This window comes from Carettochelys insculpta, chromosome 10 (assembly GCF_033958435.1).
Source record: "Carettochelys insculpta isolate YL-2023 chromosome 10, ASM3395843v1, whole genome shotgun sequence".
In the NCBI taxonomy this organism is placed as follows: domain Eukaryota; kingdom Metazoa; phylum Chordata; order Testudines; family Carettochelyidae; genus Carettochelys; species Carettochelys insculpta.
This window is the reverse complement of record NC_134146.1, coordinates 30,821,378-30,842,283: the sequence shown is the minus strand read 5'-3', so window position 1 is coordinate 30,842,283 and position 20,906 is coordinate 30,821,378. Positions and strand designations below refer to the sequence as shown.

The 20,906-nt window shown below is 41.9% G+C and overlaps 1 long non-coding RNA gene across 1 annotated transcript in view; it reads right to left on the bottom strand.

Annotated features, from left to right (window-relative positions):
• LOC142018353 (uncharacterized) overlaps positions 1–20,906 on the bottom strand; it is a 52,104-nt gene that overhangs the window by 22,052 nt on the left and 9,146 nt on the right. Inside the window, exons 2-4 of the long non-coding RNA XR_012646802.1 lie at positions 17,258–17,335; positions 5,414–5,513; positions 1,486–1,579 (exon numbers count right to left, since the gene is read on the bottom strand). This is a non-coding gene — a long non-coding RNA (uncharacterized LOC142018353). The remainder of the gene's footprint in view (positions 1–1,485; positions 1,580–5,413; positions 5,514–17,257; positions 17,336–20,906) is intronic.

Sequence of the window (20,906 nt, the reverse complement as noted above, 5' to 3'; positions counted from 1 at the left end):
CCCCATTCCAGTGTTTCTGGCACACAGTAAAGTCAGAAAATTCTCAGCCGTACTGTACAATCCTCGCACCAACATTCTGTAGGTACAAAAAAATAATTTTTGGACTGATTAAATGAAAAACTCAGACAATTCGGGCGTCCTGAAATAATTTCCTAGAACACAGAGACACTTAAAGAAAAACGTGACCTGGGCTATTACCTCTACTCCATCCCATAGCTGGAGTGGTAGTCTGAGGGTGCAGGGGAGGGAGCTGCACTAGTTCCAGATTTGGATGCTATACATTTCCCTTGCTAGTGCCCAGTTACTCAAGCTGTATGCAGATGAAACAGATGTCACTAATTGGGTTTTGGAAACCTATAATGGGACACTTAACCCACTTGATAATGAGGTGACCCTTTAAGAATGCCTTCTGCAAATTAGGTTGTAAGCAGATACACATGCTGGATCACTTCCAAACTTAACTACCACTTAGAGTTATCCTTAAAGACAAATTAAAACATACTCCTCAGGATAAGATTTCACCAGAACTTGTCTGTTTCTAGGAACGTCCCTGGAGCATCTTACTGGTCCCACCCCTAACTCTCCTGGCCTCATTTCTGCATCTAAGCTGGAGCTAGGATCCAGTCTGAGTGGATGAAGCAACAGAAAGAAATGTATTTCTGAGAAGTGTCCTGTGACCTTACACCCTGCTACACAGGTCTTTGCCATCTGTGATGCCATGACGTCTAATTCTTCTATAGCACTGTTCTACTGTTGTTTTACTGACCATGCTGTCCTACAAGCAAACCCCAAAACTATTTATATATTTCCAGTGCTGTAAACACCTTGCATAAAAAGTGATACTAAGACTGAATACAACAGCACTCTTTTCAGCAAAACTTAACACTTTGTATGTTTGTGTATATTTTCCACCAATGCCCAGAGGCCCAAAGTTTTCCCAGTGCAGAGCTCATTTTTATTTCTTATATTATGTCAAAACATGTGATTGTTACTTTATATGAAGTGTGTAAAATGAAGGGTACAACTCTAGAGGCAAAGTCTATATGCATTACCAAAAATTAGGATTCTGACCCAGAACAGAAGCTTGTTTAAATTTTTTTTAAACTGACAGAAGCAAATTAATTTCACCATAAGTGAAAATGATTTAAAAAAAACACATCAGGAAGAAGATAGAAGAGAGGGATTTTAACTGTTTTGATAACAGAAAAGGGTTGGTAAGTGACATTTTCTGCACCATTCTGCATGTAATTCCTGCTGTTACTGCACCTATATTCCTTAACTGCTAAATTCTTTAACTGCTAAAGTTATTCCTTAACTGCTAAATTCACTCACAGCATATCAAGTATGGTGATTTTTTAGAATGATAGTTTCTTCTGGCTTTAACATCTATGACTCTGTTAGATTAATCTGTTATGATCTCTACATAACACAGGCCACAGAATTCCACCCATTGATTCTAATATATAGCCCAGTGTCTTGCCGTACCTGAGTTCCTTCAAGGGTGGGGAGGAATCTTTTTCACAACTCCATCAGCATGTCGGTTCTGTCCACAGAATCAGGAGTGTGTGCAGTAATTGTTCTTCAAGGAAATAAATCAGAAAAATTAACATGCCAAACCACCATACTAAAAGAAACAACCAAAATTGCATGGGATTTTGGCATGTAGCCATACCACCTAGGGCTGGGACGTCAGCAATGACATATTCAGTCTGAGTGTGGGTTGGGACTCTCCAAGGACACCCAGGTTGCAAAAGTGCTGGTGATTCAGAGGGTAATTTCCTTGCAATTACTATTGAATGCTTGATACACATAAGCTGTTTTTTCAGGCAATTTGTCAAGATAATAGTCTTCCTACATAAGTTGTGCATTATGCACCACTCATCTGTGTTTGTTTGGATAGGCCTGCACAGAAAAGGGATGCCTTCTTTAAAATCCAGTTGTGTATTTGTTTTCCTGTAGTTGAGCAGTGTGTGAATGCCTGAACACAGTGTTATTTGGCACGTCGCAGTTTTGGATGCAATCTTTGCAATAAAATGGAGGTCTTGAGTACAGCTGTGAAAAATTTGACAGCTAAACCAACTCCAGAGCTCATGAAAAACTGAAAACACTTAAAAAAAAAAAAAAAAAAAAACAAGTCAGGATTAATAGTTTGAGGACCTGGCTGATCCCTGGTTCTAGTGCAATGGGAAAGAATATTTTTCTTATTTGCTTTCTACACAACAATAATGATTTTATCACATTCCCCCTTATTTGCCTGGTTTCCAAGAAGAGAAATCCCATTCTTAATCTCTCCTCATACAGCAGCCGTTCCATACCCCGAAGCTTTTGTTTCCCTTTTCTGAACGTTTTCCAGTTCCAATATAGTGAACACTCAATTTAAGGTACCAATAGGGGGAAGGAGTGTCCATTAATGCCAAAAACCCATTAAATCCAAAACGTTTACTCCCCCGCACCCCAGCCAGGCTCCTCCAGCCCCCCACCCCACCCCCCAGCCACCTAAATAAATGCCAGCAACTCACCAGAGCTGCCGGAGCCGTTGCCGCCACTGGACCCACCAGAGGCAGAGCTACCACCGTGAGAGCAGCCAAAGCAGCTGGAGGAGCTACTGCCGCCACCATGTTCTTCTCCAACTAGGGGTGGGGCACATACGCAGCAGGTGGCACTCCATGCATGCACCATCCCTGGTGGGAGAAGCACACAGTGGCTTCAGCTGTGGCAGCAGCCCCAGCCACAGCAGCTCCTCCAACCTGTCCAGTGTCTTCAGTGGCCCCAGCTGCGGAAGTTCTTCCAGCTGTTCTGGCAGCTTCAGTGGTGAAGGCGGCCCTGACTGCGGAGACTCCTCCAGCTGCTTCACCAGCTGCTCTGGCTCCCGTGGCTCTAGTGAGTCACAGGCATTTACTTTCTTGGGGGCTGGGGTGGCTGGTGGACAGTCTGTTATTTCTGAAGTCTGTGAAATCAGGGCCCATGAATCAAGGATTTACTGTACAGTAGACCCCCAATTTACGCATTCTTGTGCAAGCCCATGTAAGTCCAATTTCAGTTCACTCAGGGAGCCAGGAAACTGACCAGCCATCCCGCCGGGGTGGCAGCCTGACTTTCATGGGAAGGCTGCTGCAGCTGTCGGGAAAAGCAGCAGAGAGTCAGGATCTCAGCTGCTGCCACTGACAAAAGCGTACAAACCTCTCGTATTGGTGGTGGCAGCTGAGTCAACTGCTGCTCCTGACAGAAGCCAGGAAACTGACCCGTGCAGCAACTCTGCTCAGTTTCTCCAGTCCTCTGAGTGGTGGGGAGCTGGCACCTGACTCCAAGCTACATGCCATGCATGGGAGCCAGGAAACTGACTACCACTGCTACACTGGTCAGTTTCCTGACTCCTCCCAGTGGCGGGCAGCCCAGAACCAGGTGCCAGCTCCCTGCCACTCAGAGTCACATTAACCCGAGATACACGCAACTCGAGTGTGTGTATCTTGGGGTTATACTGTACATCATTTTGCCATTACTTTTTGAGTTTTTGGCTTGATGTGTCTATGCTTTATTTCACATATTGTGCCACTTCCCCACCAGCACAACCTGTTCTGTCCTTCTACTGTATTTTGTACCCTGGTATTACCATGTCCCATTGATTGTCATCATTCAGTAAAAGGCACTCTAGTCCACCCATCTACCTATTTATACTTCCGCATTTTTATATAAGTACTTTAAAACGTGTTACTTTTTAGCTGTCTGCCTTTGCTGGATGTGATTGAGTGGGATTCTTTTTCATTTGCCTGTTTCTGATCAGATCTTAATTGCGTTTTATCATCTTTCCTCTTCTCCTCCTTACTAGGACATAAAGAATCTTCATTAATAGATCCTCCTCTGTGAAATGTCTTTGTGTGTTCCATAACATCCTTCTCCACGTGTCAGCTTTCCCTCAGCTCTTAGTTTAAAAACCTGCTCAATGACCTTTTTGATTTTAAGTGCCAGATATCTGGTTCCATTTTGGTTTAGGTGGAGTCTTGCTATCTGCAACTCAAAGTGAGCTTTGGCCTCCGTGATTAAACCCCTGCATCTCAAGCAATGTTTTTATACTTCCATTTAGTCATGTATCCAATTTTTTACTTCTTGTAAGATTCCTTTTTATGTTTAAGCTCACAGAAGATTTCCCTGTTAAGTCAAGCTGATCGCCTGCCATATTTTCAATTCTTTCTGCACATTGGGATAGTTTGTTCCCATGCCCTCAGTAAGGCTGCTTTAAAATACAGGCAGCTCCTCTGAACTCTTTTCCCCTTCATATTAGCCTTCCAGGGGATCCTGTCCCTGAACTCCATGAGGGAGTCCAAGTCTGCTTTTCTTAAATCCAGGATCTTATGAAGTCCATGACTTCATAATCAGCTCTTACTTCCAAACTCAAAGAGAAGATACCACAACTCAATGAACTGAAACAGAGAAAGTACCAATTTTTTAAGTCCAGTATTTTTTTAATTTAATTACATCCATAATGACGTTCATTAACCATGGAAACTGGAACTGCTTAATGAGTCAGCAGTACTATGATGGCCTCATCCTTCCCCTTAAATTTGCAAGAAGAGCAAACCACAGTAGAGTACAATTTTCCCCCCATGTTTTGCAAAACTACTGAGAAGTATTATATAGTTGGCACTGAATACAGAATACAAATATTTTAATAAATGGAGGTCAGATCCAGCAATAGAACCAGGAGGAAACAAAATCAGAGAAACACGTTACAGTTATTATTTAAAATCATGTTAGCCAAGTGCCATTATCTGACTGTTCAATTCTTTTCCAGCATGATGCAACTGTACAATTGGATATTAGATTTATTTCCCCAATTTACACTGTGTAAATTCTTAACAGGAAGGTTAACAAAGAAGCTGGGTAATTCCATTGAAGGTCTGCAGAAGTTATTAGGTATATAGGAAAAAAAAGAATCCAGAAGGCCTGAATCTTGAGACATCCCATTCAAAAGCCCAAGCCTGCAAAATTCTGAGCATCCTAAAGTATTACTCCAATGGGAATTAAAAGTTGTTTGGCATGTTGCAGGACTAGGGCCCAAAGAAGATGAATGACCTCAAGCATTTCACAGTGCAATCCATGTGTCTTTGTATAATTTAAGGATTCTGGATTGGGGATTTTGGCTTGACTCCATAAAAACCACACTAGTTAAGATCCAGATTCTGATTCAGATTTCAGCTGAAAGGCTCATAGGGTATGGAATAGTCACACAAGGGTGAAATTCTTGCTACACTGACATTAATAGGAGTTTTGCTATTATCTTCAGTGGAAGCAGGACTGCATTCTAGGAGTCTGGGTCTCATAGCATTTTTAATATTTTTGTGATATTTCTCATTCATAGTTTTTTTTTCAAATTACTGTGTTTAGCTACAAAGCTTTTAAATAAAAATAAACTTACCAATCAAGCTTTGTTTCTTTGCTTAATGGAACAGCATACCAGTTGGTTGCATTGTTATAGCCAGGGTGCGTTCACAGAATAACAAGGTATTCTATTACATCTGCAGAAAATACAAGGCACAGATCCTTCAGCAAAATAACATTTTTTACAGTACAAGCAATAGATCCATGTTATTCTTTTTCCTCCACTCTATGCCCTAAATACAGAAATAATATTTTAACAAAGTTTTAGCAGCATTCACTTAGGATTGAGGGAGGAGAGAAGAAAAGGGAACAGAAATGAGAACGCTAAAATTAAACTTATGACCCCAACATGTCATATTTCAAAACCTCATTACAACATCCAGTTAGGTGCCATGGAAATGCATATACAGCTGCACAGATTTAGTGGAAGCTGCTTGTTTTTAGGTCACATAAATATATTTGTCACCTCAGGATCTTGAGTCTTACTAAAACATGTGATCTGATATTTGTTTTCAAAGACAAAAAATAACTCCAAACGTTATAATACCATGTGATCACACGCTTTAATACTTTTCTAAGCACATGTAGCTCATGACCTACCACATCTTGCTGTTACAGTCTGTTGAAAATAATCTAACTCATTTTAAGCTTGTTGGTTTTCTGTGGGGAGGGGCTAAACCATGGCTCAGCTACTGAAAGAAAGGTAAGTTGTCCTCCAGGGCATTTCAAGCATGAATGAATCTTATATTCATGGAAGCTGACAGCCAAACTGAAGCCCTGGATGAGGTTGGGGTAGGTCTCTGGCTGGAAGCTCCAAGTGAGACCAAGCGCAGCCCTCCCTCAACACCTTCCAGACCACAGTACCCCGCTCAAAGCTCTGCCTGCAGCACACTGTTTGGTGCCCTCACAGCTCCAAGCAACTGTAAGAGCTGTGTGGAGTGCTGCGGTGATGGTCCAGCAGCACTTTAAAGGGCTCAGAGCTTTGGACACAACCAGTACCACTGACACATCAATGGCCAGAGCCCTGGCTCCTTTAAATCATGGGCCCCAGGCAATTGTACCTCTCCTCCATCACCAGGCCTGCTCATATTTAATTATGAATGCGTGTCCAGAAGGTCTGGTGGTTTGTAATCTTGCAGCCTTGCAAGTATCTTATCTTCAGCAAAGCATTAACACTATGGCACATAAACAAACCTCTGGGTAGGGGAGCAGGCTATCCATTTTCAGCATGTGCGTTTATTTTGTTTTCCCCCTAACTGCCATGTCCAAAGTATTACTCACAGTATGAAATCTCTTTCTGTTTTTTTCTAGCTGTACTAATGGGTCAGATTCCTTTTGCCTTCTCTTTTGGTGTTTGCTTGGTTTTGCTAACTTCAGACCCTGATCCCAGTATCTTCAATGGGCTTTGGATGAGGCCTTTTTTCTGCTTTTGAATTGTTAATAGCTACATAACACATTTCATGAAATATAAATGATGCTGCAACTGATAGTGTGCAGGAGCATAAATGCGTCCAGTAAGGACCCCACTGGGCATGGATCTGCATTCACAGCACACACCCCACCAGTACCAGGCTTGGGCTAGAGAAGCTAATGAGCCAAGCAGTGGACCAAATTCAGTGATGAATCCTAGTCACATGCTACCCGAGGCATGTCACACATGTGCTAAGAGGGAGGATCCCACTGAAGTGAATGGCAGTTCACTTGTGTGCCATCAATTGCAGAATTAGGGACAAAACCATTTATTAACTAAAATTATGCTTTATACAACTTTTGCAGGACAAAGCCATGACAGCCAAACAACCTTGACCATAAACAATGTGTTTAATCTGTGACTACACCATGTTTTACTACTTGGCAGATTTCTGTCTCATGCCCACTTTTTAATGCTAATTTACTTCATCTCCATAGATCTCATTTCATGAGATGTTATTTTATTTTCTCTTTTCTACATTATTTGTAGTAAGAAAATGAATTTTTCCCCACCCATGCATGTCAAGAACTGTAAGATAAGTCTTGGGAAGAAATGCTTAGTGAGGAGAATGTCCTCAGGGTTTTTGACCTGCCATCTCTTTCTTGGATCAAAAATAGCTTGCCTCCATACTCCTAAACTACTGATTAACCTCCAAACTGTTTCAAGTCTCATTTTGATTTATGGCATTTGTATCATTCCTAACAAGCACTATCTCAGGCATGAGTAAAATTAACTTTGCTTTTCCTACTGTGAGCCACAGGCCTGCATTCACAAAAATGTGAAATTGCTTCTCAGAATTCAGGTGATTAACAGAAACAAATTTAGTTTATTAAAACATATGTAAATAAAATATATCACCATATAGTCTCAGGCAAAAGCTATCTAGTCCTCTGAGATCTTATATAAGCAAGGGCGCACATGGAACATGAGCTAACAAAAAATATTTGTATTTCTCAGTGTAGCTTTTGGATATCAGTAAAGTGATATCTGGCTATGAGGAGCAATCATAAAAATAAAATGGTGGTATTTCCCTTTCTGTTTGCTTGCAACATGCCTCTATTTTATTTCATTTCCAAAACCCCAAAGCAAATTAAACATTCCCACTTCAGAGACCTACCTACTAGTCAAGAGATAGGTGAACATCAGGACAGCTCTAAGATTAGACAGGCTTCTGAACACGTAAGGACTCATAAGAGATTATTCACTGTACTGTAGGATCCCTCGCAGATAACAGAGGACTTCAGGAAACTCAGAAGTGTGCTGAAGAATGATGTTCACGTTATCCTCTTTGAGATACTTCCCATGCCATGAGTGAAGGAAGGCAGGAGATTCTGGAAGTGTGTCACTGGCTAGGTGATGGGTTTAGTTCTTTGAAGCACTGGCCCAACTTCTGTGGCAGGAGGGGTTTGTATAGTTTGGATGGCCCCCACCCAAGCAGAAGGCAAGACAATCACCAAGGGGAAAGGCTGGCTAGAGTACTCAGGAGGGCATTAAACTAATAGAAAAGAAGGAGGGAAAAGAGGAACTATGGGTCCTCAGCATTTAAAAAAAAACAAGAAATTGAGAAGAAAATTAAGGAACCAGAGAAGAGATTCTTGAACTGCCCATCCACTGGTGCTAGAAGCCTGGTCAACAAACAAGGTGAACTGGAAATGCTCATTTAAGAGCATAAAATTGGATTTAGCCTAAAATCAGATAGGATGATTCCTGTGACTGGAATGTTAAAATAAATGGTTCTCATCTATTTAAGAGGGATCAAGTGAATATAAGGGAAGGGGGAGTGGCATTTTGTAAAATATAGCATTACTTGTTTCCCAGTCATGGAGAACTCAGAAGAAAATAATTTTGAATGCTAATGGATTGATATATGAAGAGATAAAACACAAGATGGGATGTTAGTTGGTATCTATTATAGACAAACAAATTACATTAGGGAACATGATGACCAGCTCCTTGCACATCTATCAATACATGTGCAGGAAAAAGAGCTGTGTGATCATGGTGGACTTCAATTTGAGTGACATATATCCTGAATATCCTTGGAATTTCTGAACATTATAGATGACAATTTCCTAACTCAAAAAGTGGTGCAGGCAACTCAAGAGAATTCTTTATTAGACCTTGTTTTAACAGAAATGGAGGAGCTGATCACAAAACTAAAAACTAGTGGCTGCTCGGGTACCATGACAGGGACTTGATAACATGTATAATGTGCAACAGAACAAAGTCTAGACCAGTAAAATATATAGACACACAGACACACACCCCAGTGCTTTAAGAGGGCCAATTGTACAAAGTTGAAAACAATTATGAGCCCTATCAGCTTAGCTTGGGAGAAGAATGTAATCAGAAAAATATGAAATATAATTGGGATAATTTACAAGGATCAACCATATTCAGAACAAACAAATTAGGGGAAGTATGGAAATGGTACATATTTTAGAAAGGCGTGAAAAGAAAATGAGAAAAATATATAGGAAACAGAGTGTTACCCTTGACTTCTAAAGTTAAAAGAATCGTTGGAAGAGCCAACTTAATCATAAATTACCTTAAAAAAGGGGCAAACAGTGAGGTGGCAAAATTTGCAGGGGATTCAAAATAACTTAATAGGTAAGTCCAAAGTAGACTGCAAAGAGTGAAAAAGGGATCTCACAAAATTGGGTGACTGGACAACGTAATGGCAGGTGGAATTTAATGATGACAAATACTAAGTAATGCACATAGAAAAATGTAATCCTAACTATACGTGTAAAATGATGGCATCTAAATTAAGTGTTACTGCTCAAGAGATTTTAGAACCATTTTGGATAGCTCCCTGAAAATATCTGCCACTGACTAATGAGCAATCTAAAAAAGCTAATAGAATATTTGGAAAAATAGATAAGACAGAAAATATACTACTGCTGCTATATAAAGTCATGGCATGCCCACGTCTTGAATCCTGCATGCATATGTGGTCACCCATCTACAAAAATTATACTTTGGATTTGAAAAAGTTACAGGGAAAGAAAATAGAAATGACAAAGGGGTAAGGAACAGCTTCCATATGAGGAGAGAGATAAAAAACTGGAACGCTTCAGCTTGGAAAACAAATGCTGAAAGGGCATAGGGATAAGCAGAACCCAGAGCTCAGAAGAATGTCAGAGAGTCATTTCATTCATGTAAATCTCAATGTTGTTAATTCCATAAAGACAAGATTTTCCTCACTACAAGTAAGTGGGTTGTTTTCTCACTCGCTCAGAACTAGCTGGGTGTTTCATACTTAATTTCAGTGTATTTCACTCAGTGGCACTTTATGTTGTACTCAGGCATTTAAGAGATTTGTTTGAATAAGCTGGTCTATAAACTGAGATTTCTCCAAACCACTAAATGTCTTCATTTTCCAAATACACAGGTGTTACATAACCAAGAACAAAATAATCTAAAGAACTGATTAGTGAAATGTATTATGCTGCTTTTAATGCCAGGAAGAAAAACTGTTAGCAACAATTTACTTTTCCTTTGTATAACATATGGAATTTCATAGGCCATCTGTTGCAAATAATTTAATATTTTAAATTTTCACCAGTGGCAGAGTATCATTTAAGTGTTATCTATTTCATGCCACTTCCTTCTTTCTGCAAGGGGTTTACACTCCAAAATGAGATGCAGCTTTGTACTGTCTTTGACCATTTTCATAAGGTAATCATAAATTAGAGATGATCCCAAGTGGAATAATATTAGCATGGCTCTGACCTCTTAAGAGAGCACATTCTTCAGCTTGTTTCCCTTTGCATTGTAAATATAGATATTCTGTTATTAATAGGGTGACCATCCAACCCATACTAGGCAGGACAGTCCCGCATTTGGGATGCAAAAAAGGCATTCCTACTTATTTTTTAAAAGGGACTAATCATCCTGTATTTGGTCCCTGCCCCTCTGACCTTTTCTGCCAGCAGCTATGCAGGCGCAAAGGGTGCCAGGGCCTTCCTGGCGCAGATGCAGCTGCTGGCCAGAAAGCATGTAGGTCACTTCCTCAAGCCTTGAGGAAGCAAGGGGAGCGTGGGCAGTTGCTGCATCCCTGCTGCTTCTCCAGGGTTCCTGGGGAGGGCCAGCAGCTGCCACTTCATCTAGGCTCCAGAAGAGCATTAGGGGCTGGTGGCTGCTGCCTCCTTCCTGGCTCCCTGGGGCTTGGTAGAGCTGGGAGGAGCCACCCTCCCCGCTATATCTCCCTGTCCTGTATTTGGGAGAGAGAGATATGGTCATCCTAGTTATTAATGCCTTATGTGTCAGAGATCTCCGGTATGAGCTCATCTCACTTTTACAGATTTAACTTTCCCCCTACCACCAAGAATATACCATGACTAGACCTGCTGACCGGGTTGGCTGGGGCAGGAGGGGAGGGAGTGGGGAAATACAGGTGCAGCTGCCCCAGGGCCCAGCAATTCCAAAGCGCCCGGGGCTCCCGGCTGCTGTTGCTACCACAGGAGTGGTGGTGGCCAGAGCCATAGGCACTTTAAAGTGCTTATGGAGTGCTGCATGTCATCCTCCAGGCAGTTCTGTGGGCCACCTTGCCCAGGGGACTGGCAAGTCTGTCATCTCCCCTGACCATGACTGAAGCCACGCTGAGTATTTCAGACTAGCACACAGCGAAGCCATCCTTTCCAATACAGGAAACAAGAGGTGCTCACGTTTCAGTGTGTCCAGTGGAGACTGTACAAGTATCAGGAAACTAATGAGAGTTGTAGAAATGGTGGTTCTTAAGTTTGTGGCCATTTCCTAAGGAAGCTACCTGTAAATATGGCAATGAAATGACATACAGCCCGACAGAAATCAGTCTCTTAAAATGGCAGATCGGTGGGTGTACTGAAGTACATCTCATAGAGCTGAACGGGACCTCAGGAGGTCATCGAGTCCAGTCCCCTGCCCTCTTGACAGGACTGAGCACCATCCCTGATAGTTTTTTAATATCTATTTGCCCCAGAGCCCTAAATGGCCTCCTCAAGGATTGGACTCACAACTCTGGGTTTAGCAGGCCAATGCTCAAACCACAAATGAATACTCTTGAAACAACAGACATGTTGTCCAAGGGCCACTGGGGTCGACAGCCAGTCTGGGCCCCAGGGCGAGGTGGGAGGGGAGCCCAGCTCCACACCCCAGAAGGGGCAGGGCCAAGGGCAGTCAGCCCTTGGCACCACCTGAATGGCAGTACTGGGCCCCTCACCCCGCCCTCAGAACTGCACAGACTGGTGGAGCTGCACTGCTGCAGCAGTAGGGGCAGTAGCCAGAGCTCCAGGTTATTTATGGGGCCCAGGGTTTGCTGGCTCAGGACCACTGGTTTTGTTCATCAAAACTCATATACGCTGGACAGCACAAAAGCAGATTAAAGGTTGTGCACACTGGCAAATATAGAGTTAGATTTCTTATAAAACTGATTGCTTCTGAAATAGCAGGAAAAATGTACAAAAGTCCTTGTGGCTAATTCAGTGGAGAGGTTTGCCTAATATGCAGCAGCAGCAGCAGCGAAGAGGCTGCACCAAAGCCTAATCATGCCATTTTCAATATCACTGAAAGTTGGAGTACATTTTAAAAGGGATATAAATACAGAAAATTATTATAATGAGATATCAATCATTTGTGTATCTTCATATGCAGGACTGTGTCTAATTTTGCCCACTCACCACTAGCACACACCAGAAGCAGAAAAGGTTCATAGCAGGCAATCTGGTCCCTCTCTTTTGGCCTGTCCGTTAAGACAAGAGCAAGGGGAACACAATTAAATGAAAGTGAAATAATTATTTATGCAGTACATAGTCATCCTGTGGAAGTCACTGGTACCAGGAATCATTGATGCACAGCACTGTAGTTTTTTTTCCCTTCAGACCAAAAGAAAGTTGTTATTGGCATAGAAGATAGTGACAATTTACATAAGCTTATATTCCAGTTTACATTACATGTAATTTATACACACAGTGTCTTGGATAGTTCAGAAGTATCATCCATACATCATCATGAACTCCCTGAACTTGCAAAGAATTCTCAATCCTGTTCCTGCTCATTGCCTGATCTTGAGCATTCCATATTCGTTACAGGGACTGCGGGGGCGGAGGGGCATTAACTGGAAGTCTATTTGCAGATCTATTCTCAGCTTTCTTGAGGCAGGAAATGAATTTAAACTCATATTACATAGTATTATTTTGTGAAGGGAGTCAAAATATTTTTGTTTTATGCTTCAAACTAAGGAAGTCAAAAACTCTTTCTGCCAAAATGGTTGAATAACAAAGGATGGGCTTTGGATTTTCCCATGTAGCCCCTGGTACTGTTGGCTTCTCAGAGGTGTTTGTTTTCCTGTTCCCAGAGCTCTTTAAGAAAAGTAGCTGGATCTCAAAACAGAGCTACGACTAATAAAAAATGGGAACCTCTACTATTAGGCTTAATGCATTGCTCTTTGTTTTGTTTTTTGCATAGGTCATCCTGTGACTGGAACAAATAGGTCTGAATGCAAAAAATGGGAAGGTTTTCTCTCTCCTTGTAACCCAAACAGATTCAAAAGCATCTTCATAGTGTTTGCCCAAGTATTCTGCTCAGCTCCATACATGCTCACTATGTTGCATTTTACAGTGCTATTGAACTCATCAAAACTTGCTTCCTTCAGAAGCCTAAGTTAATGCTGTTCTGCCCAATTCACTGGCATTAAAATCAAATGGATCAGATCAGGCTCTCATTGTCTAATAGACAAAGGGAAATGCTGGGTTTCTGCTTGGATTTAATAATGAGGCGGATAGTTTTCTGAGCACTAACATTTATAGCTACAACAGGTAGTGTAAACGTACAATTACATCTCACGCTTTAGGGTCTAATCTGATCATGACAGAGTCAGATAGGAATTTCTCCCCTTCTGTGTACAAATACTGGATGACTAAGCACATTATAGGGGTCATTAGTAAACAAGGTTTGCAGTCACCTAAAGCAGCGGCTCTCAACTAGGGGGCTGTAAGCAGGCTGCCGGGGTTCATCAAGCAGAGCTGACATTAGACTTTCTGGGATCCAGGAAGAACGCCAAAGCTGGAACCCCATCGCTGAAGCCCGAGGTCCAAGCTGTAGTGTAAGCCGACACCCACGCTCTGCCAAACTGGGGCTTAAAAATAGTTGTGGCACAAGTGGCCTGGGGAGTTTTTACAGCATGTTGATGGGAGGTCTCCAAAAGAAGGTGAGACTCCCTGCCCTAAAGAATAGTGTATTGCTCATCGATATGATCTAATTCCATAAATTTCATGTACTACTAGTGAGCAGGATGCAGTATCTCAAAAATTACCTATACTTTATAAATATCTCTGCATTTCTCCCTCACTGGCTACAGGAATAGGTTGTGATGTAAAAGATAAAAACTGTCCCACTGTAGGACTAGCTGCACTTCTGCTTATTTTGCAGCCTGAGTGCACCTCTCAAGTGTCAATGCTCATGTCCAGGGGGATCTGACAAACTTGGCCAGCCCTTAGGCAAGGGGGCAAGGGAGGCAGAGCTCTGTGTTCCTGGAAGGGGCGGGGCCTTGGGTAAACTGGGCAGGGCTGAGGCAGCCAGACCCTATGCTGCCCAGAGTGGGCTGTCTGGGCCCTGTCAACCCCTCAGAAACACCTGGAGCACGTTGTGCAGTGCTTTGACAGCAGCTGGGAGTCCCCAGCCTTTTTGAATCATCAGACCCCCAAGCAACTGCCCTTCACACAGACCCCTCCCCACCAGTGGGCCTATTAATCCACGACTTTAGCTGTCCTGAAGAGAAGCTACAATTCTGCCACTCGTATGCTATGTCTACACTAAGCAAAGTAAAGTCAGCTGCAGATATGCAACTCTAGCTATGGCAATTGCATAGCCAGAATCAGTGTGTCTGCACTCAGCTTACCTGGCCCTCCTTACTGAAGAAGGTTGACAAGAGATTTTTCTCACATCGACCTCCCTTACTCCTCACATCTCATGAGCAGTACAGGGGTTGACTGCAACCCAGGAGAGGTCAATTTCATATGTCCCTACCAGATGCGCAAAATTGAATCCCAGAGGATCCACCCTAAACAGATTGATCTTCCAGGCTAGTTTAGACATAACCTTTAGAATGGGCCCTGGGCTGTAGCTCCCTATGTGTCAACTGCACTTATGCAGCAGGTCCAAGTTTGACGGTGACTGCATGTACACACCTGTGGTTCTTTCCTGTCGGTGTCTGTGACCAGTGGTACATGGCGATCAGACATTCTTCTTAAACCAAGGCCTTGTTTATTAGGAACAAAGCATTTTGAAAAGAAGGATTTTAGGACTACATGCATGTGTAGCTCACCTAAAGGCTTACCATTTCCAGATAGTAACCTATGAAACCATCTTCTTCAGACATCCAATGGTACCTCTATCTCAGCTTCGTTCCCCCAAACAAATCCACCTTCTCTTGATAGGGAGAGACACCCTTTTAAAGCTGCTAGAGTCCTTCTGGGTTCCTAAGCTTTGGCTCTTCCACACAAAACCAGTCCTTAGGCTCTGAAGGAGAGTGACCTTTGAGTCCTCAAAGCCAAAGCCATTGTCCATTTACAGACCTCTAATATTGTGCTGGACAGGGGCTCATCTTGAGCCACTCTCTTTTCCTGCTTGTCTTTCCCCATCAGCCCTCATATCAAACAACATCAACATATTCAAACTGTAAACATCACAATAACCAGATCAGCACACGGCAGTCAAATGCTATTATGGAGCTGCCATAATACAGACTCTTAAAATTGAAGACCTGATTGAGCCTTCAAAATAGCCTCTTTTTGCAAGCAAGCACACAAAATAAACACTATTAAATCATTAAAATCATGATGAAGCAAGATGATTTATATCTGCCTTATTTTTTGTGAGCAAGAAATTTATCACCTGTGTGTGCAAGGAGCAGAATCTGTCTCTTGTCCATAATGGCTGCATGTTTACAGGCTGCCTTTTAAAAATATAACCCCCAAAAAGTTTAAAACTGGTAAAAGAATTTGCATAACTTTTGTTCCTGTTATCAGACTCAAGCTAATGGTAAACATATTAAAAACATCTGAACTTACCCTAAGCAAATTCAGCTTTGAAATAATTAAAGAGATCAACTCTTCAAAATTTTTTCCTACAAATGTGAGAGACTATACATTTTTTTTTTAATATTCCCACTTTGAATAAATTGTTGAAAAGAAAAAATAGGCCATAATTATTGATGGATAAAATAAAATGTTATGTATTATTTACTGGAAAACACACATTGAGGCTATAAAGAACTTGTTTTGTAAACTACTGCGAACTGCCGAAGTCAGAACTGAACCAGAAAAGATGCAAAATAAATACACACAATCTTGTCCCAATTAATACCATTCCGTTACACTGCAAAGGCATCTGTTAGTGATTGTAAGCCACTGTGGTCTGTTGTAAAACTTTATGGAGGTTATAGACCATATTCTTCAAATATGACATAACTGAAATAATTGGTTGCTCAATAAATACTTGATGCATGAGAAACTGCCGTAAGAAAAAGAAAATCTCAGAATGCTTTGTACACTTGCATATCCTAGACTAGTACTCAAGGTCCCTGCAAATTTCCCACCATTCTAGCCCCCCCACCCCATATAAAATCCCCTTTCTACCAAAACATTCCTGCTCAACCTCCTTCCTGTCCAAAACCTTCCTCAGCTCCTAATGCCCCTACTGGCCTTGACTTCCTTCACCTGTGCTGTTTTGCAGAACCCATCTCCTCAGCTGCTGCAGCCCATCCTACCCACGGGGGTACTGGTACAGAGCACGGCAGGTGAGGCAAAAAGGTAGCCTAAAGAAGCATACGGCATAACTCAGACCATTGACACCAGATAAGGAGAAATCACTTTTTATACATAATTTTTTTTAAAAAAGAGGCCTATATCAAGGAGTTATCAGAGCGTGCGTGTCAGAGAAAAGGCTGGAATTTTTTGTACTGGCTGTTTAGTTAGGGAGCATTTCAGTATAAAAACATACATGGAAGCCTCCATTGTTCTTTGAAATATTATGATGCTGATTTGGTCACATATTTAAATAAGTGATTAGATTGTGAAACAGGTATCAGGCACAACTGACACCTCCATAAGTGTAACTTTTCCATCCAATTTATTTAGGTAACTCCAGGCTTAGCTGAGAGGTTTGACCCTTGTAACAAATACAAGGGTTTTAGTCCACTGCATGGCTTAATAAACAAACAGGCATAAAATTAAAATATATTCTAAATGTAATGCTGTAATTTGAAGCGTAAAGGCAACATACTGTAGTTTCTGTAATGAAGCTTTGCTTTACCACAAGTAATAGAAATAAAATGATTTTCATTTAAAACAGATCTTTTCATAAGCTACAATTCACCCTTCTACAGTGAGGCTACCCTTAACTGCTAGAAAGAGCTTGAATGTATCTTACCTGTTTAGCTGGGGTACTTGGGTTACTATCAGGTAGGTGAGTCTAGTTCCCATTCTTCATTACTCTCTTAAAAGGATTCTACACATAATTAAAAAGAATAGTAAGCACATGATTATCTCCTGAGGTCTCTTCCAACCCTATAATTTTTTGGTGACTGGAACGACATAGAAGCTACATAATTAACTCTTACCACCAGCTTAAGAATTTACTGAAGTTTCTCAGCAGAACAGAGTTAATAATTGATGTCATATTAACTTTTCCTGAGACATTTACAAGTTCTGTCTGGGGTGGAAGAATTGCAAGGGATAGATGGGGCCTGTGAGGGTGTGTCAGAACATCTGAAGGAGGAGAACCCTTCAAGGAGGCAAAGTGAGCTGAGAGCAGAACAGATGGCTGTTTGGGCCTGGAGTAGACCCTGATTTTCAGGGGAAGGGCAGTAGCTGGAAGAGGGGACACATTGGGGATCAGAAAGGAGGGCACAGTAAGTAAGAGAAGGAACAATGCAGTGTTTGTGGGTTTTATTTGCCTGAATTCCCCATGGAAAATGTTGCCTTTTTGCATAATGTCATTTCATGCACATGCATCTCATTTTAGCACAGTTTTGACAAAATGACAGCTCTTGCACAAAAATACATGGAAAAGTGCCTATTTTTTGCAGATTTAGATTGTAAAAACCATCTATGCTTATAACATTTTCACTCAAGGTCAGTTTGGTTTGGGGGAAAAGTGCTATTTTCTTGAAATATATCCCTATTTTTTAGTTTATAATAAATGTTGTCAGATGTACAGGGCAGGGGGCTGCAGCAGTGAGGAGATTCTTGGGCAGGAAAGGGAATTAGGAAGGCTGAGGATGAAACAGAATTGGAGGAAGAGAGTCTGGCTGAGATTCACCGTGGAGTCAAAAGGAAAAGCAGCAGGAGAAAGGGTGTAGTCACAAAGAAATAAAAATGAACCAGGAAGAAAGGCTGCTGTCGAAGGGGAAAAGTCAAGAGGAAGAAACGAATGCCTCCGGAATGTTAGGAAAAAGCGAAGGAAAGTTATCCAAATTTCTTGCTGCTCCAGCAGAAAGGAAGAAACTTGATTGCAAGAATGAGTGTAAGGTCACAGACTTCTAGGTCCTGCTCAGTGTTCCAGAAGCTAAAGTGGCTCTACCAATCCCAAACACAGACATGTAAACTGCTAGGACAGTGCAGCTGATTATGTAATGCAGGAAGTATTGTAATAGTGTGAATCGAGAACCTTGCCTGAATGCTGTGGAAGAGGGACTATATTAGAATACTGGTCCCCAACACTTTATAAAATCCTATCAGCTCCACATTTTTGAAAATGTGTCATGTATTTCAGGAACATATACTTCTGGAAGTGATGATAGCTCAGAGCTGAATTAAAGATGGTATGTGCTTTTAATAATATGTTCTTTCAGTACCCCTGCAGAGACACCTGCCCTCAATACTTACGCATATACATAAAGATGGACTCATAAGCCGCGTCTACACGTGCCAGCTGCTTCGAAGTAGCCGCGCCAACTTTGAAATAGCGCCCGCCACGTCTACACGTGGCAAGTGCTATTTCGAAGTTGAAATCGACATAAGGCGGCGAGACGTCGAAGTCACTATCCTCATGAGGAGATGGGAATAGCGCCCTACTTCGACGTTGAACGTCAAAGTAGGGCACGTGTAGCCGATCCACGTCCCGCAACATCGAAATAGCGGGGTCCGCCATGGCGGCCATCAGCTGAGGGGTTGAGAGATGCTCTCTCCAGCCCCTGAGGGGCTCTATGGTCACCGTGTGCAGCAGCCCTTAGCCCAGGGCTTCTGGCTGCTGCTGCTGCAGCTGGGGATCCATGCTGCATGCACAGGGTCTGCAACCAGTTGTCGGCTCTGTGGATCTTGTGCTGTTTAGTGCAAGTGTGTCTGGGAGGGACCCTTTAAGGGAGCGGCTTGCTGTTGAATCCGCCCTGTGACCCTGTCTGCAGCTGTTCCTGGCACCCTTATTTCGATGTGGGCTGCTTTGGTGTGTAGACGCTCCCCTGCAGCGCCTACTTCGATGTAGTGCTGCCCAATGTCAACGTTGAACGTCGACGGCACCAGCCCTGGAGGACATGTAGACGTTATTCATCGCAATAGCTTATTTCGATGTAGCATTCACGTGTAGACGTAGCTATAGCTGCCTACAATAATTCCCATGAGCTAGGATGGTAAGTGTGCTTTCTGTTAACACTATATGTATCACAGTCTTGTCTAAGAGGCAAAAAGAAGTATGGGTACCAAACTGAATCTCAGATCATGAGGGGCTCCTGCGACTGATGAGGGACGCAGGCATATTTACTAGCTTCCTGAAGATTAATTTGTGAGAAGAGTGTCAGCTGGCTATTTCCCATTAGATGCTGGGAGAAGGGAAAGAAGGCCTTCTCACTGTCCCCTTCACACTGGAGAATCGTCCACATTTACACTGAAATACTACACTGTTCTGCCTTCTGTAAGATTTTGGATGAACAATTATAATTCTATAGATTGTGTACAACAATCATAACAAGTGACAGTGCCTATATGGAGCTTGCTGACCCAAACCTATCATGTTTCACAGTCACAATAGTATTGTAACATTGCCAGTGTCCTTTGTGTACCAGTCTATCTGGCAGAATGGTCCAAAAAAGCTGTCTGTCTTCCTTCCTCTTCCTGATTTGCCTGGAATCTTGCCTAACAGAATGAGGCCGGGGGGATTCAAATTGCTCAGTGACTGACAAATAATATATCCTGAAAGACATGTTCTCTTAAATAGGGTGCGAAATAGTTTTTGGGGGAAAAAATCATCCTTGTCCTCTCCTCTTTATTCATAGTTCTCATTATTCAGCTAGTTTTTAAAATTCTTCTGAAAGCTTTGCATTATTTCCCTGTGCCCATAAGTGCTCAGCTCTCACAGCAATACAGGCAGGTTGCATGCAGTATGGCAGAAATCTGCTATGGATATGAAAATAAATTATTGACAACACAAAAGTTTTTGAAAGTTGCCAGATGCATTTTTGCAAGCTGTATATTTCTCCTGATTTCTTTGTTGTATCTTGTATCTGATGTTATTAGACTCCCTAACTAGGGGAAGCTGTTTTCTTGAGCGTTGAGATAGAGGTAGTTACTCCCTTGTGCATTACTTATCATATATTTTATCATATTAACCTCAGTGAGAATGCTGTATTTCTTGATGACATTATTCAAAGCAATAAGCGTATTTTTCTTAATGAAAGTGATGCAAACCACCTCATTGGCATAACATACATTCTTGATGTATATGCCTTTGACCTGTATGCCTTAGTCAGTATCATTTAAACTTGTCCTCATTTTATCTTCTGCCTATATGTTGAACAGTTTCTGAGATGGGATGCAACCTTGATCTCCATCTTCCTTGTTACTCATGTAAATCATACTTCCTTTAGACTGCTGCTCCCTGTCCCCAGTACGAGCTTTTTGTTAATTGTAGCTCTTGACAGTCAATACTTCCATCAAGAATATGTATCACCTTGACATGTTGGCTTTTATCAAATGCCTTTTCCAAATCCAGAAAGAATAGATAGATGTCCCTTTGCAAAATAAAAATGAAATGCTGAAAAGTCCTCAAGCCTTTCATGTTTATGTGCTTCAGTTGTGTCTGAGTG